The sequence below is a fragment of the Neodiprion virginianus genome, chromosome 1, assembly GCF_021901495.1.
Source record: "Neodiprion virginianus isolate iyNeoVirg1 chromosome 1, iyNeoVirg1.1, whole genome shotgun sequence".
NCBI classification, from domain to species: Eukaryota; Metazoa; Arthropoda; class Insecta; order Hymenoptera; family Diprionidae; genus Neodiprion; species Neodiprion virginianus.
Genome location: NC_060877.1, coordinates 32,676,526 through 32,693,896, shown reverse-complemented (window position 1 = coordinate 32,693,896; position 17,371 = coordinate 32,676,526). Strand labels below are relative to the sequence as shown.

General features: G+C 41.1%; 1 protein-coding gene across 3 annotated transcripts in view; it reads right to left on the bottom strand.

Annotated features, from left to right (window-relative positions):
- LOC124309812 (cardioacceleratory peptide receptor-like) overlaps positions 1–8,298 on the bottom strand; it is a 33,936-nt gene extending 25,638 nt beyond the window's left edge. For 2 of the 3 annotated variants that reach the window (XM_046773562.1, XM_046773557.1), the window contains exon 1: positions 7,971–8,298. The gene's annotated coding sequence lies outside the window, so the exon portion shown is untranslated. Of the gene's footprint in view, positions 1–787; positions 1,110–7,970 lie in introns of all 3 variants that reach the window. The other variant, XM_046773559.1, reaches the window with a different exon arrangement.
- Positions 8,299–17,371: the final 9,073 nt, after the last annotated feature.

The window sequence follows — 17,371 nt, the reverse complement described above, 5'->3', positions numbered from 1 at the left end:
ACGTCACTAAACCCGCTCGACGTGTGAGAATGATCATCCCAATTCATCTTGTCGCTGTTCCAGCTTTTTCGCGAAAAAAACGATTCATCCTCGATCAGAATAACGGAACACACGATCTGGTATCGTCATCGGCGAATTGTCTCGTCATTTGTAAACTTATTAGCTTCTCCTTCGTTCTCGACGCATCGAAATTTAAAACACGCGACAAAATCTCTCACCACTTTAATCGTTCGTTCAATCCTACGTAATATCATCAGCTGTAGCATTTATCTTATCAAAGTTCGAACGTAAGTGAGTTCGCGTTATATACGTATAGTCAACTGCGAGATGTTTTTCTTCTTAATATAAAAGACGGGAACAAACAAACGTAACGGTCGAACTTTTCCCGTGTATTACAGACATACAATAAAACGTGTCAAAGTATTGCGAGGACATTGGTGGTATAGCTAGGAAAGAATTGATCAGAACCAGAAGAATTGGCGATAATCGAGCATCACTGGAACGAGATATGAGAATATAATATGCCCGATATAACGTGAAAGGTTTATAATTATAGACTGCAAGAAAGCCGAACGATCCGACCAAGGTTTTATTTATCGCCCAGCTTAGACATTTTTTATACATTGTTGAATAAAACTAACAGGCGTAATACATAGCCTCGTGTATTTAAAAATTGTTCAGCGATTCGTTATCTGTTTCCAGAAGAATTTTTAACCCTACCAAATTTATTTAATAATAATAATAATAATAATAATAATTATTATAATTATTATTTATTCTCACTAACCTCGCCTTAATGATGCGGTTGAAATGTGGCTGAGGCACACGTGCCTCTCTTGTAATAAACGCGATGCAGTGACAAATGGCGGTGAAGCTTCGCTTCGTTACGCCCACTCGACAACAGGGCACATTTTCAGCAGAAGCTAAACCTGGGCGTCACCGCAAAGGACGTATTTCTTTGAAACATCTTTTTTCCTCTCATTCATTGATGTTCGTTGTTTTTGTTCCACTTGCTTTTGTCATTACGGTTTTTCTAATACCGCCCTTTCTTCTCTCACCCTTTTTCTACGCGTATCGATCTGACTCTCGTGCATCGTGGAATTTGAATTCTGAATGAAGAAGAAAAATACTCAAACTATCAATTACTCGCATATGGGATAAACTTTTGAAAGTTTCGTCTGATGTTGCGTATAAAATTCCGCGCCATTTGGTGTAAGGTTTGTATTATTTTTTTTAGCAACGACGATTGAATTCATGCGCGTATGGATCTAGGCGAAATTTCAGTCACACGGTATTGGCGTAAAGATTCCGTGTACGAACTTTTCTCATTTCCAGCATGTACAAGGATTCTTGAAAATTTTGCTTGAACAAGTAAAGTTTTTACGAGGAACTTGATTGAATATACACTTGAAGGTACCCGACATCTTTCACAACGTGGCTGAAGGTACCTAGATGGAAAACGACTCTCTCTGCTCGTAATAGATCTTCCGAAAAAGTTTTAGAATTCAATTAGCCAGGAAAGTTATGCTTTCGGAATAAGAGAACGCTCTCACGAAGCGTACGAGGCAAGTGAGTCGAGAGTTTTTCAAAATTAGTCAAAATTTCCACAAAAATTAATAGGGGCCAGCTTTGGTAATTTTACAATTCTCAGGGATCGAAAATCCAGTATTAGAATCATTTCCATCTTGAAAACCACGAGAAAACAACAAGAATATCGTAGGATCAGCTGCTGAGAAAATAGTCCACGATTCCTCGGATTTACCGATGTATTTTTTCAACAAGTGATCACAGCGAATTACGACTATTTACAACCGTCTGCTCTCGTGAAATTACGTCGACATACTAAATGGGTTGATGCAAAATCTATTACAATACTCGAGGTCGTTTGCAATAACGTAAAGCGTGTTTCTTCAAAAATACCTTTCAATAAATTTATTCGTAGCCTCTAATCTCGAGGTTAAGTTTTGCTACCCGGAGTTCAATCCAATTTGCATCGCTACAGATTATAATCCGTATCACATGACTAATTAGCGAGACGTCGCGGTGTATCATCGATCATACAAAATTACGTTAATAGATCATTGGTAGAGGGGATACAATTAGCATCTGTTATACCTACACGTACATATGTAAATTGATACAGAATATTGCGAGGCGGTAGTAAATTTTCAAACACGACCAGGCAAAGGTAATGAACAAACAAGGAAACACAGGATGTAAGGGAGAGTATAGCTGTATTTTATGGTTAAAAGCTCACGAATATTCGTTCCAGATTGAATTGTGGCGGGAATTGCAAGTGGCTCGTGCAGAATGTCGATCCTGAAAACAGGCGTGTTTTTACGCAACGCTTTGTTCTTTTCAAAACCGCGTTTACATTCCACGCGAGATCGTCGAGATGAATTTTCATTCCAAATGACAAAGGGATATTAAAAATGATATTCAACGAGCCCAAAATTCTGAACTGCTCGAACGTGGCTTGTAATAAAAGCAACAAGAGGACATTCAGCAAGATTCTACTCCCCCGCGGATTAGCAATAACCAAGCCGTTGTTAATCCCGTTGATATTTTCAAAAAGAGCTTTTCGAGGACCGGAAGGGTGGATAAAGCGAGCAGGAAATCCGGCAGCACGAGCTGCTTCTCCGGCAAATGTTTGCAGGGTGATTAAGCTGACAATGCGGTTGTTTTCTGACGTGCCTGTACTATGTGTTTCAACCTACGTCCCGAGCTCATAACTTCCCGAGTGCATGTGTGGTCTATGGCATTCGCTCGCATCCCCATCAAAAGTCAACAAATTCTAAACGAGGCTTGCAAACAACTCATGACTTCCTCCCACGAGCCGCCGTGTGAAATGAAATTACAGTAATTGAGGCTTCAGGCGCAAGACGACGCCTGAATGTCACCGTCATTCCCACATTTGACTCAACTTTCACCCAACATTTGGCCTAGAGTTTTCCCCCAATGGCTTATGGCCGTCGTACGTCCCGATTTGGTCACGCTCTACACGTCTCGCGGTCTCGCGTCATCCCGTCGTTGAGAGAAATTTCCACTACATCTGTGCAGTTGGACGGTCCATGCCTTGACTATTTCTACCTTTTACCGTAACCGAAAAATACGATTCCGGGTAAAAAATGAAATTCAGTTTTCAAACTGTGAGCGGAAAATCTGTAACCGTGCGTTACCGGGCCGATTCTCGTCTCACCTGTTGCGATTTGACGGCGAGAGAGAGAGAGAGAGAGAGAGAGAGGCGTGGCGAAATTTAGCGAGCTTTTATCATCCCGGCTTCGAGGGTCGCGCGAATTGCCGAGTTATTGAAACTTGACGGTGAGCCGGGGGTCGCAAAGCGATTCGGGGGAAAAGCCCGTTTCCCCTTCACGCCGTTTTCTTTTCCGTTGAGGTCAGCCTTCCCTTCGCGACTCCTCGCACGGCGAATTTTTTGGGCTTAGGCTCAGCGGTTGCGGGTCAATCGCGACTGGCCAAAGTCGGGAATATTTGAGTCTCGGGGCGGGAGAGCCGACACTTTGGAAACACTCGATATTCGAGGGCTGTGCAGGGCCGACTATCTGCCTCAGTTTTCGGTGAGGCGACGCCACTCGTGTCTCGATAAGGCGCTTTAGATTTCGCTGAAATCTTCGCAAATCGCTGATCCGGGACAATGAAAAACTCCGATTTAGATGATACTTCGCCGTGTATCGACCTTGTCGGAGAAGCTCGTGGATATTCAGACATTGATACATCGAAGCGAACGCGCGTATTGAGATAAATGTAAAGTTTAGTCTATTCGGGGTAGCGTAGAAGCTCGTATTTTTTTTTTAGTTGTAAAACCCAATTCACCCAATTTTTATCCATTTTCCAATAAACCAGGGTTTTATTACATTTTCGTGAAACTTGTGCACATTTTCAATATGTTCAAGCGTCCGCGGCCGATTGCTCGTAAAGAGTCTTGGAGAGTTCACTACATCGATCTCATAGTTCGCGAAGTGTCTGACTGATTTTTCAATGTTCATATTTTTTCGAAACATGTATTATATTCCCCACACCTGACCGTGGCGTTAGATTATCTATCTATATCCAACCTATTGAGAAATAACAGTTTTTATTATAGGTATTAACGATCAACGTTTGCTCTTTGATATGTAAAAAGTTAGGATTATTTTGAAAATACAAACATTTTGTGCTATCTAATTCTTTCTTACGTTATTTCTTTTGTCCATGCTCGTCTGTGCTAAAAACAGCGAACAAATTAATTTTTTTTTTTTGCATTTCGCTGAGTTTTATTTACTGGAAAATAAGAAGAATTATGAAAGAAGATGAAAAATTTCGTGGGCATCATTAATTGAGTGAGGAATTATTGATGATCTCAAGGCTACACAATTTCAGGGTTCAAAACACCTTTGATCCTCTGTACTTATTCTTTTGTAGAGTATTGTAATACAATTCCGTACCGTGTAAATTAACGCGCTGTTCTTTGAAGAAAATTAATTTTCTGGATTCCGGAATAAACACATGAATTTCAAACTCTGTGGGATGCTGTTTATATTGTATATTATATTGAATACATATATTTGGTAATTTCAAGGAAATTATTCCTTGTGGTAAAAACGGAACAAAATTACTGGAACCGTTTCATTTACACGTATACAGTATGTACCAGGTTTCCGTCGAATATCATATCAGGGATATGAAAAAATATACAGCACAGATCCCTGCCCGGTGAGCTTTGTGTACGGTAAACTTAACGATATCTTACTCTCGGTGTCTGTAAATTACAGCCTGTCAGATACCGTCAGAGGGACATCGCTAAACATTGTTTCATTTTCCGAAACAAGGCTGTACAAAATTTTTCCAATACTTGTCTCCCGTCTCTGACTTACCCTGCAATTCAGGAGCCGGATGAGTTTTTCGAAATCTCATATAAAAAAATTCCAGTCACGGTAAATGGAAATTGTGAAAAATACGTTAGGTATTTCAGATAGGCTGCAGAGACACATTGTCAAGGTATACCAACATATTTCTTGCGAGCTTAAGGGCTTCGTAATTTGGCCTCGTTTTTCACGGCGGGCAAAAGACGTTCCTCGAAAGTCGGGAACGAGGCAAAGAAAATAGAAAATTCAAACCGTTCAAGCCAGCGAACGTATGTTTCATCTACTCCTTACTTCTTTACGTCTTTTTCGTTGTTAAAACTTTAACGCAGAAATACGAGCCAAGTTCTAATCGAATCGGCGACGCCAAAGGGGTTGGCGATATTCGTAATATTTTTCTCCGAGTCTGCGGATCGATGAAAATTAATCGGAAAGAGGATGCGGGCTGCTTATTGAGGTCCCTGTCTCACCGAGAGATCCTCATCCCTTATGAATATGGAAAAGGGTTTTTGGGATTGCTTCAAAGCGGTGACGGCAAACCGTGAATTGCGTTTATGATATAGATGTATACAAGTCTTGGCGGATCAGCCGGATGTTCATAGAGAGAGGAATAAACGGATTGGTTTCAATTCATCCCGGATCGCATCCACCGATGAATTGCAAATTTACCGGGATAATAGCCTCGCCACTTCCGTAAGCAGTTTACGTTACAGAACGATTCGGGTATGCGTGGTTGTACTATTTCAGACTCCTGCAATGCTGCGCTGCTGCTCGAGTGTAGGTACGCAGTTAATAATGGTCCTCGGTGTAAAAGCTCGGCGAGAAGGCGTCGTTTCTCTTCGAAATCCAACGGATTGCTTCAAAGCCGTCCTTTCGCGGATTAGCGTAATGCCAACCGTCAAAGCGGCCGATTTTATGGTGTTTCTCCTTCTCTCTCTAAGACTCGAGGAATTCATGCGTACCGGAAGAAATTTTGCTCAGTCCCTGATTAACATATATTGCGATACTTTAACGGAGAGATTTCATTATTTACGACATTTGTTACGGCTCTGTGTATGAGAAAGTGAAAGAGCGGTCGTTTCGCATTTTTGTTTCTTCAATCTCGTTTTTTTTTTCGAGAGAGAAACGGAAATAGAAAAAAGAAGGGTATAATACTCGATGAAGTTTTATCGACAAGAAAATTGCCTTTGTAAAAGTAAAGATAAGACAAATCAAACAAAGAAAAAAAAAAAAAACAAACCTCTGGGGTAATTCATATTTTTAGTAAATTTTTACGTCTTCCTGAGAGTTGATACTTCTTTTCTCCTATATCGAATATTCATTTATCTTTTTCCTCTATGCGAGCGCCTGAATTACGATAAATATTTTGATCATAAACCAGGCATGAATTTTACTCGCGTCATTCGTCTAAGCTCGATAACCTTTGACGATAACCATGGTATCAATCGAGCAGTTCGGCATGAGTGCCATTTTGGAGTATAAGTCGAGTTTGTTGAAAGCTTTTGTTTAAAAAAGGTTCGAGTGAATTGCGATGTGGGTGATAATAATTCGAGAAACAGCTCGTTCGCTTTCGGCAGAATTCGTGACGATCGCATTACGTCGGTTTGTTCTCTCTCTTTCTCCCTCTCTCTCTCTCTTTCTTCTTCGTTTAAACATTGAATAGCGTTTTTAATGTGGAAATTTTTGTTTAATTTGTATAATTATGATATGTTCCCAGTTGGAGAAAGACTTATTATGGATACACGATAAATAGAATGTATGTGCTAGAGAACAATTTTTGCTTTATATAATCTGTAAATGGCCATAGTCACGATGCGTTACATAAGCCACTTAAGAAATTCCGTTCCTCAATTGTTTTACCAATATACGTGACGAACCAATTAATTTCTTTTTTTCTTACACTTGGGTACCGCCTTTCGTATATACAGCGCTGTACTGCATTGAATGAGAAAAATTGTGAAACGATAAAAAAAGAAAGACACAAAACACGGAAGTCCAGAGAGAGAGAGAGAAACGAATGAAAAAGCTAATTGGAATAAATCCCGATTGGCTTTATATAAGTGTTTCAACAATTGAAACAAGAGCTTTTTATTTTTACTCGGAGAAACACCGGAAAAAAACATGACATAAAAATTAAAAATAAATACAACATACAATCGTATAACCGCCGATCTTTCTCTTCGATGAAATTTTTATGCATTGTGCAGCGAGGTGTACGTAAAGAATTATTCTTCAGACTTCGCGGAGTTGCTGATTCGAATGGTTACTGTGTAAGAATTTTAATTGCGTGCAAAAACGGTAAATTTTTTGGAACGTTCATTGAATTTCGGAGGATATCGTGCGCCGCGTTCGTCACGGTACAAGTATACACATATAAGGCAATATCGTAACCGAACAAGAACCGAAGTGATTCGTTGTATCGACTGCCTATATTTTACGAACGAATCACGAGCCGAATTTTTTTTATGATTATACGAATAATTATTTTTCTCTCGTACTAATGATGCTGATGTAAATTTAATTGCGTTGCATAATGCAGGGCTTATTGCGTCGTTTTGTTGTCGTCAAAGGGGTGGGAAACTGCACAAAATCCACCGCTAATTGATCACAAATAATAACCACAACCGGTATTTTACGCCGCAACGTGAACAATGAGACTGTGGAAAGAAAACGAGCCGCAAGGCTAAGTTGATAATAATTGAACGCATATATCGAGCACGCAGTAATTATGCCCCATATTATCGTATATCGCAGTCTCGAGCGATACATTGTCAGAAAATTCACGGTGTCAATACAAGTCCACACCGATTAGTGTAAAATTAATCATCATCGGTGTAAATCGCTCGATTTTCGACACCAAGTGGTCCTAAAATCAACACCAATGGTGTGAACTTGTACAGAATATTTTCGGTGTTAAATGTAAAACCGCATTTCCAACATTGTATCGTGAAAAAATTTTTTTCCCCCACTTTCAGTTCAATATATATTCATAAAATTTAACCATTGCAATTAAATCCAGTAAAGCAAAAAACGAACAAGAACAAGATGCACAGATCAATGATCGCATTCTTTGATTAATATATTTGACGAGAGAGAAATTCTTCGACTTACGTTCGGAGTAAAGATGCAATGGAAGGTTGAGAATCCTGAAGGGTTGGTCGCCGGCAGGGGTTGAACGAACAATTAAAAATAACGAAAAACCGACGTCACAAAATATCGACGGTAATTGTCAGCGAGTAATATTTCGCGAGGGAGTAAAATTGCCAAATTGCGAAAACAAAAACGCACTCGCGACTGTCGTTGCGGGTGTGGGAAATCAGAAGACTTGTTTCCTGCGATGACGGGAGTCTTCGACCGCTTTGATCGACGGATGCCGGTGCTGGCAACGTGCGCGCGAACGGCGTACTGACGACGGGCCGCGAACTCTGGGACGTCGCGTCGGGACGCCGGACGCCGGGACACCGGGATGGGGATTTGGCGCGCGTTGCTCCGAGGAGGAGAGCGATCCCAGTAAATTTTTCGACGAATCGAATCGGGGGATGCGTTGTGCAATAATATTAGTACCTGCCGATGGAAGAGGCTGCGGCTCGTGATCGCTGATCGTCCTTCCGTTTACTCAGGTGGTTTTTCCCAGCGAGATAAAGTTCGCAACGAAGAGCCAACCCGAGGTACGATCGTTTCGTGACTTCGAGGTGGAGCTTAGCTCTCGCCAGGGATGAAAAGATCGAGTCGATCTTAACGGGGCCGAAAGTGGTTCGGAACGACAAGACGTATACCTGATGTTGAATCCCAACGCGAGGCAGGCGACAAAAGATTTAACACTTTCGGTCGCAACCCTCTGGAATGTTCATGAATTTTTTTACACTCAGATCCTTCTTACTCAACGGAGTTGAAATATTTGGCCAGCCGCCCAGGCTCCGTTTCTCTCTCTCTCTCTCTCTCTCTTTCTCTCTCGGTCTCTCTGTCGTCTGCTGTATCACCTCGGTTTATCGTTGCTCGGGAAGCGCGTACAATACGCCTTGTTAGACGACGTCAATCTTTATTTAACTAAGCAAAATACCAGACGTTTTCACTGATTCAGGATATCTGACTTCCCTTTTGTACGAGTAGCCGTCGAAGAGGAGCCTCTTCCACAATTAAATGTCGTGGGAAAAATCGCGGCAAGAGTTGACGACCTTAAGCTTCGGTCAATTTTCTTGGAGCATCCGTCTCTTTGACATTATCTAAAGAGGCATTCGGGACATGATAGGTATTTTTGAATGCTTTGCGTGATGGTGTTGACTGGCCGAAAAAAAATATCATCGATAATTGTGATCTGCTTTTTTTTTATCAGGTTTTTAAAAATGAGGATATACATATATATATATACAAGGATATATATATATGAGATTTGATTAGACATTTATTAATTGTATATTCTATAACTTACTGCACATAGACTGCGGTAGAATCTTGAACGAAGTTCAAATAGAATACTTTATCCTAGGATTTGTTGCACTTTTGAAATGTATACGAGTATTCAAATGTTTTGTATACGCTTACGTCACGTTTTGATATCGATGTTTGATGATCCCATGACGACGAGCTTATCAACTCTTGTTTCGTCCAAGGGCAAAACATCGATGAAAATTCAGTAACTCTCCTCGTTGTAAATTCTTTATCTCCTCGCAGGGTCAGTTAATCATATGGCAAAAAGGCAGCCACTGTTCAAAAATGACCGGCGATAAAAATGAACTTTGATATCTCGTCTTATTTGCACTCGTTCAATCAAGCCAACTCGAGTGACAATAACGAGCCCCTTTTCGCCGCTCAGTTGCCGGAGTTGTTCGTTGACACAGTGTGAAAGATGACGGCAAGGGTTCCGTCATGATCCGTGTTTATTGTTTAACAACTTGGCCCCCCTCCTTTCCCCGCGCCTCAGCCATTTCAGTGATATGATCACCGTCGCTGAATGATTACGATGAATTCTAATCGGAAGCAGGAATGACACCGGTAATTTTCCTTGGATGACTCTCAATTCGAAAATTCGTGACCTTGAAAACTGATGGTTGAGAATCGCGGAAGCATTCTACCCCGTAAGAACGTATCGATCAAATCATTTGTCGATTACTGTTTAAGCCTGCGTATCCTGCACAACGGACATGTGTGCAGATGAATAATAAAAAGAAGGACTGTTTATACACGGGGGACAAACTTACCGGAAAGAAGTTTTACGACTTCCGGTTGATTGGCTTCCGCGAACATGTATGGCTATTGTATGGTCCCGGGATGGGTATTTTTACTACCGCAACGACTCCGAGGAGGAAACCAGCGTTGCGGTTGCAAATACCTGAACATTCAGGATCAAATTTTCCCCACGAATCTTTCGAGAGGCACAAGAATTAGTTGAAATGTGGTGGATCACGAATGGCGCTTGAAAACAGCTCAGACCACGTCTTGAAGAATGAAATCAAATATTGACATTCCACTCGTTTTTCCCGCGGCTTACACAGTTTCCCGAACCCGGGTACCGGTACGTTTTTACGTGAATCCATACAAGCTTGATTGATGGTTTGTTGAATAATCGCGAGTACGCGGTGCGTCGGGGTTTTTGTCATATCGAGGACGATGAGACGCCAGAGCACGGAGGATGAAGAAAGGAAAACGAGAGTCTTCAGGTGCTGGGTGGTAAGAAAACAAAGGATTGGGGTTCGACTCGAGTGGGCTTATCAAAGTTAGCTCCGATATTCACGTAAGAGATATTTCAACTTAACAGACAAATACGGGATATTTCGACGAATTCCAATTTTTGTCGTCTTCTCTTTCATTCGTAGGTAAAAGAGAATTAGAGTGAAAATTCGTCCAGATCTTGGATATTCCGATACTTCTATCAGACATCAAAGGACCAGACGGACTTGCTGTATCTACACATGTGCATAAAAACTTGCTTCAGAAGCATTGACTTTGTATCAAACGTGTTGACCAGTCTGGAAATTATTCAAAATATATTTCTTGAATACAATTATTCGATTATATGTTATTTGTATTCTGGTACGGTCTCATATCTATGATGTTATACAAGTGAGAGTTGATCGTTTTTTCGAGTTGTCAACGGGTCGGATTGAAATTTATCAACGACCATTTAATCGAAGTGCGAGTTTCTTTCAGTTTTAGAAAATCAATGCGACATACACAGGGTTTGAAATGATTTTATCAATGAATTGTACCGTTCCGGGATAAAGTCAATTTGTACCACTTTATGTATGTCTAAAGCTAATTTGTACTAGCTTCGAAATCAAATAAATTCGCATCGCTTCCGAGTCAAATTTAAGCCTAATTGATTGGATGAAAGACGTGAGCCCGTGAAGTCGATCTGTACCACTTTGGAATAAAAGCAATTTGTTCTCCTTTGAAATCAGATAAATCTGCACCAATTGTAAGAGGCGCGAAAAAGAATCCAGATCGACTAATCAGGTTAAAAAGTATATGTGAATTCTCAATCCGACGAGTGTAATGCGTTTCAACGGAAAAAGAAAAAAATGTTTGAAACCTGTAATGTAAATCGTGAAGATTAAATCAATAAAAAACAATTCATAGTTTAATTAAGAATCATGGAGTTTGACGCATAATTCGGAGACTTTCGTAAATTAAAATAACAGAGACGCGGATAGATGAAAAGTCTGACTCGTCCCGAGAATTGTTAAAAAATTAGTTGTGAAGCATTTTTTACAATACTTGGACTTGATTAAGCCATTCTCACTGTCAGACAGTACGATCATACGGTGAAAATAACGAAAAATTTTTTGTTCCTCAATTTATCATGTAAACTCGGTGAAATACACGCTTATTTACTAACCTTTTTTCCACCAACAAAAAGCACTGCAGTGTCTGATAACTGCTGGAAAATTCAGGGCACAAAGTCTTTATATCGTACGGCTTTCGAGTCTCCGTGGGTCGATCCTGTTTGGCTGTACCGTGAAGCCGACTTCAGGATTGTAGATAAGAGTGATCCAAAGTCATCTCGTCAATGTCTTTTCAGAAGTAATTTTCAGCAGGTGATTGTTATTCTCACGAACATGAAGAAGTTACGCTTTGCACTGTATCAAAAAAGTGGGTTTTGCCTCTTTTTGCTTCTCTTTGCTTCTCGACATAACGTGGTCAATTTATACGTGTTTCAAGTATTTAATGAACAATCCCCAAAAATCTTTCAACAATGTCAAATCAGGTGTTTACACGGGAGATAAATTAATGGCTGCGTATAAAAATAATTTGTAAGAGTGGATCGACGGAAAGATTTCTGCCCATTTTTTGCAATATTCATACCTGTTTATTAAAGCTAAAGGGGATGCCGCGATTATGCGACGGTCGAATATTTCCAGGCGATAATCATTCTGCGAATTCCCGCAAGGGATGCCAAAACATTCGGTAAGAATGTCTTTGGCTGCAAAGTTCGCAAGGTTGTCCGTTTTCCACGATTCAGCAAGTTTCGCAGACTCTATCCCACTGCAAATGATTCTGCGGGTAATTAACTCGATTTATCTTAATTCTTGGCATAACGTAACCGCAAATCGACGTAAGCAATTAGTCTTCGTCCCAATTCACCGAGGCGCCCTTCTCGGTTAGACAGACTGTGAAATAAGAGTAACGGACAGGCGTTGATAATGCAGATATACCAGAGAGTCACCCGCCCACCTGTCGAGGAGAGCTCGCGCCGTGAATTCTAATATAAATTGTGGCCCGAAAGAGCGTCGACGACTCTGTAATTAGTTGCGGCTAAGTGGCCGCGTGTCGCCGTGAAGAACGTCGGGAATCCCCTGCAGCCTCTCGGAGAACCGTTTGCGTTCCTCCAACTCCCCATCTTTACTACACATTACAGGAAAACGAATGTGGAACGAGATCTCGGGCACATGGACGGTTCTACGTATCGAAATATACGGGACAAAATTTCATAGGAGTTTATTTTGGACCGTCGTAATTCCTCGGTATTTCACTTCTATACCCGCTTTACGCGCCCAATTCGGAACTTCGCGGTTTTATCGTAATCGCAGGAACTAATCTCTTCTCGAATAAATATTACAACTACGTATGTAACCTCAAGTCACGACGGGCAGCTAGAGCAAAAAAGGAAAGTATTCGTCGCGGTTATCTCTCGTGGGAAGAAAAATAGAGAGAAGGAGGGGAAAAAAAATGACCTGCCGTACGAATTCGGACGGAAGTGGTACGTTCGGATAAGGAAATTATCAGGCCTGCTCCTCGAGCTATAACTGATACCGTATGCACGAACGGCCGTGCAATCATTTGCGGCTAAGTGAGTACGTGCCGTTCCTTATGAGAAACTGAGGCTATCCGCATGACGAATTTTTAGTCCCTCAGCTCTGACAATCATTTACATACGCACGTGAATCGTGCGATGAATATTATACGTATAGCTAGCTAAGGCGTATCTAGGCAGACCTACGAACGTTGAATTCCACCCGGTGAATTCGTTCTGTCAAAAAACGAAGCGTTCCTATCACCGCGTGTCTTCGTCCTCCCACGTAATCGAAATTAACTCCCGATCGACGATCAAACTTTTTTTTTCAGGAGAAAAAGCACCCCGTGATCTCAAATTTGGAGGCTACTTTTTGCGTAATATTTTTGCGAGTATTCTGTATAATTTATTCAGTTTTTCATTTTGGTAAGATTGGGAAATTGCTCAGTGAGTAATTCGTGTCAAGAGGAAAATCTGGCGCTGTCGTATTTTCTGGAAACAAACGACTCGCAATGGCTTAAGGTGAAATTACCTCCGAAGCTCGTTCACGAGGATGTATCAAGACGGTAAATAAATGTCTCGGGAATCACGTAAGAATATCGTTGATCAAAGGGAAATATCAAGTGAAAAAAACAAGTCAATCCATTCAAGTTGAGACGTCGAGTTCCGAGCGTTTCGCGTATTTCAACAAGACGCGCGACACGGAAGCCAGAACCTTCTGTATTATAAATATCGCTTTGTGTCGTGTAACGATGTGTTTCTATGACTATAAATTAGTCACTCCGAAGTTGTCTGCTAATATCGGTATACCTATCAACAGACACGTGCCAATATTTCTGTGTATCAACCTGCCCACGCGGTGTCAGAGAGACGAGTCGAGATGCCGGCAAACATTCTGGAACAAAATACAATTCGCGAACAATGGAGACGGGGACGAAACAAGGATCGAGATTCCCCGAAGGACGAGCTTCGGAGAGCAATTTATGTGAATACTGTTGAGGATCGGATTCTGTTCGGAGGCCATCTTTGGTTATTGGAAGGACGCCTGTAAGTGGATGGGAGCAAAAAGTGTATCTGGTTACTGATAATTGACGCTCGGCGTCGCGACGCGCGTCGTCGGTTACAGTCGTAACGAATTCGCGAGAGATTGAGAGTAACGGTGAACGCGGTATCAACCCTAATCGGAGGTGGATAAGACAAAACCGAAACAGCCCTGGGGTGCTTGAATGAGAGACGATTAAATTTCGCAATCAGAGAGGCTTCTGAGCGTCGACGATTATTCGCACCATTCCCTTAATCTACTACCGAATTTTAAGCGGTTCTTAATTTCATCCCCCGCGCAATTGATACTTTGTCTGCTTGCGATATATTTCGGGCTGTGAAGAGGGCATCGTTCGCTTCGATCACTCTTATCGCTTCGAAAATATTCTCAGCGAATTTTCAAGACCAAGTTTCAGCGTATAAATTATCCCGCATCAATCTCACGAGAGTGAGAAACAACGTAAATGTTTATACTGGGCTTGGGTTCACTTGACGACAAATTTTCAATCTCCTCAGTTCTGCTAATACGATATTATAATGTTTAGACACAGAGACTGATTTCGTTGTAAATCGGTGAGGCGCCTATCGCGTTTTGACAGCTGTTTTCAATTAACGTCAAAAATTGTAAACTTTGGATTTTCACACCGTCAATGTACGAGCAATCATAAACGAATCGCGGAACATCTGGTTCGGTCTATTTATTTACCGGCCGATCTCGATTGATCATTTGAGCGATCGTTGACGGCGATGAGATCGACACCGCGTGGTTTTAGTTATTATATCTGTAAACATCTAACGAACCGACTTTGTTTTAAATACAGCCGGCAATTTTATTTATTCAAGCACCTGTTAGAGACGTCTCTTCGATATTGCTACGATCGTCGAATCTTATACAAAGTGGCAGATTGAGTCAATAAGTCTTACGGTTAATAAATAACATCACGATGAAAAACATTCCACCAACGCGATCACCGCGAGACGTCGTTAATAAACAACCGATACGAAATTGATATACACGGTAAGGAGGAATGCCTACTTCCATCTTTGAAAAGAATTTTAATATAACATTCGACTATTCTTTCTATCCTGCACCTTACGCTTGCTCGTAATATAACCACCAGCCAAGGGCAACGAAGTACGGAAGCCACGTTTTCACATGCTAATGCCATTAGATACAACAATTCACGAACGATTTCCTCGTCCCAGTGTCTGTCTCTTTTCGTATAAGCAGGCCCATAGCTGCGATAATGCTGTCATTGAAATTATTCCGCGATGCAAAAAAGTGTCTCGCATTCTTTCAACCATCGAATAACATGTACATTCTGGCTTAAACAATTTTAGACTCTCTTTTGTATATTATTATGCGTCTTGCGTCTTTGATCGTATTGTTAATCTTCCAGTCACGCAGACCTAATGTTTTCAATTTTTTACTGGCTGGACCGTTTTTATCGACTAAGAATAAGGGTTCAATGGAAAAACGCTGCACTGAAGGATACCTTTTGCTCTTAGGCCGCTTGTTCGTCACAAATCGTCTCCGATGAGACAGACCAGATGATTTTCATAAAGGAGTTTGAAAACTGGGCTGAAAGTAATCGGCAGGGAGCAGTTCTTGTCCGAGAAATCGTTTCCATTTCAATGTGTTTCGCCAAAATTGTTTGTGAACCGAATTTTTTGATTCCACCTGTGCTTTCGCATGTTTAGAAAAATATTTACGAAAATTTCACTGAGCTGTACAGAGATTTCATTGGTTTTATTCAGCGTTTAGACATTCATAGCTACCTACATAAAAGATTCATTTCAAGCTATCATGAAATTCTACAAAACTTTACCAAACGTAAGTAAGGCTTGATGGAATCTATTCCATTTTCCCGGTATACAAAACCACCGCATAACTTTGCTTTGAGAGCCATGAAAAAAGAAAATCTGTTGAGTTGTACTCAAGGAAAAAAATGCAATACGTGGTCGGTGGTGTGTCTGCGAATCGGTACACACAAAGTCCTATTCATGATAAAACGTAGGTACTTCTCTCCTAAATCGTGATTTTGATGAACATTTCCGAGCTGTCAAGTTCACGTTTCACGGCCGGTAGTTTTATGGAAGCGATATTCGATCCCTGGACCCGAACCGATCTCGTCATCGAACGTCTCCAAAATTGTGATATTTAATTTGCTTTCAATCCTCTTAAGTTTTCATACTTCTCTCGTTTCTTTGAATAAATGCAAATATGTTGACACTTCCAAGATTCGACCAGGTGAATTAGATAAGATCGCTCAGTGGTTTGTAAAAACTGAATTATACAAATCAATCAACAAAGAAACTTGTCAATCAATATCAAGAGGAGGTTCGCTTCTTTCAACGATCCCGATCATCCCGAAAATTTCTCCGATTTTTGTACCGCTCAGCAGAGAAGAGAGTCGAACTTCGGATTAACTTCCGCTGATAGGTCTTTTTTTTTTTACTAATCATCTATTCCTCATCCTCGCTTCTCCTTTTCTTTCTCTTTTTTGGTATTGGGCATCCGTCCCGGATTCCCTCGTCTAATTCATGTTGCTCATTCCGAAGGGATGTAATTCGTACAACCCCTGCAGGTACAGCAGACTTTGTAACATCGAGGTTAATAATCCGGTGGTTTCCACAACTATTTGGGATTAATACGTTCAACTAGATTCGGCTGAAGATCTGCATAATCCTGATGATCGACTGCGCAGAGTTAACAACATTATCGCGTTTCTCACGCTCATGCAGGGTGGGTTCTATTTTATCGAGGATAGGACTAGCCGGTGAAAATATAGGCGGCTATAAGCCCTCCTCGCTGATTATCATAATATACATATTAATCAATGCTTTGCTGGCTGGTAGCTTTCCCGGCACTCAAGTGATTAATTAGGGTTCGTCGTGTATTTTCTTGACCTTTCTCTTATATTCCGGGGTCCAGCGAATTAAGTCGGTTGCATAAAGAAGCGCCCTGCCACGTGAGGGTGAACGGCGGCTGTGTTGGCGATAAACTGAACGCCCCCTTGAAAATTAATTATATCATCCTTAACAGGGTTGAACGGAGGGTTGCGGCGGAGAATCTGAACGATTGAACCGCTGAAAATTAGTCGCCTAATAGGGCGTTTAAAGCGCGTTGAGTAAATTGATGCGAAGAGTGGTTATACTACTCTGGAGTTCCGCAATCGATTGAAAATAGTCGATTTTGAGACCACTCGAACCGTCGGTGTTTACATCCGCGAACGGATGC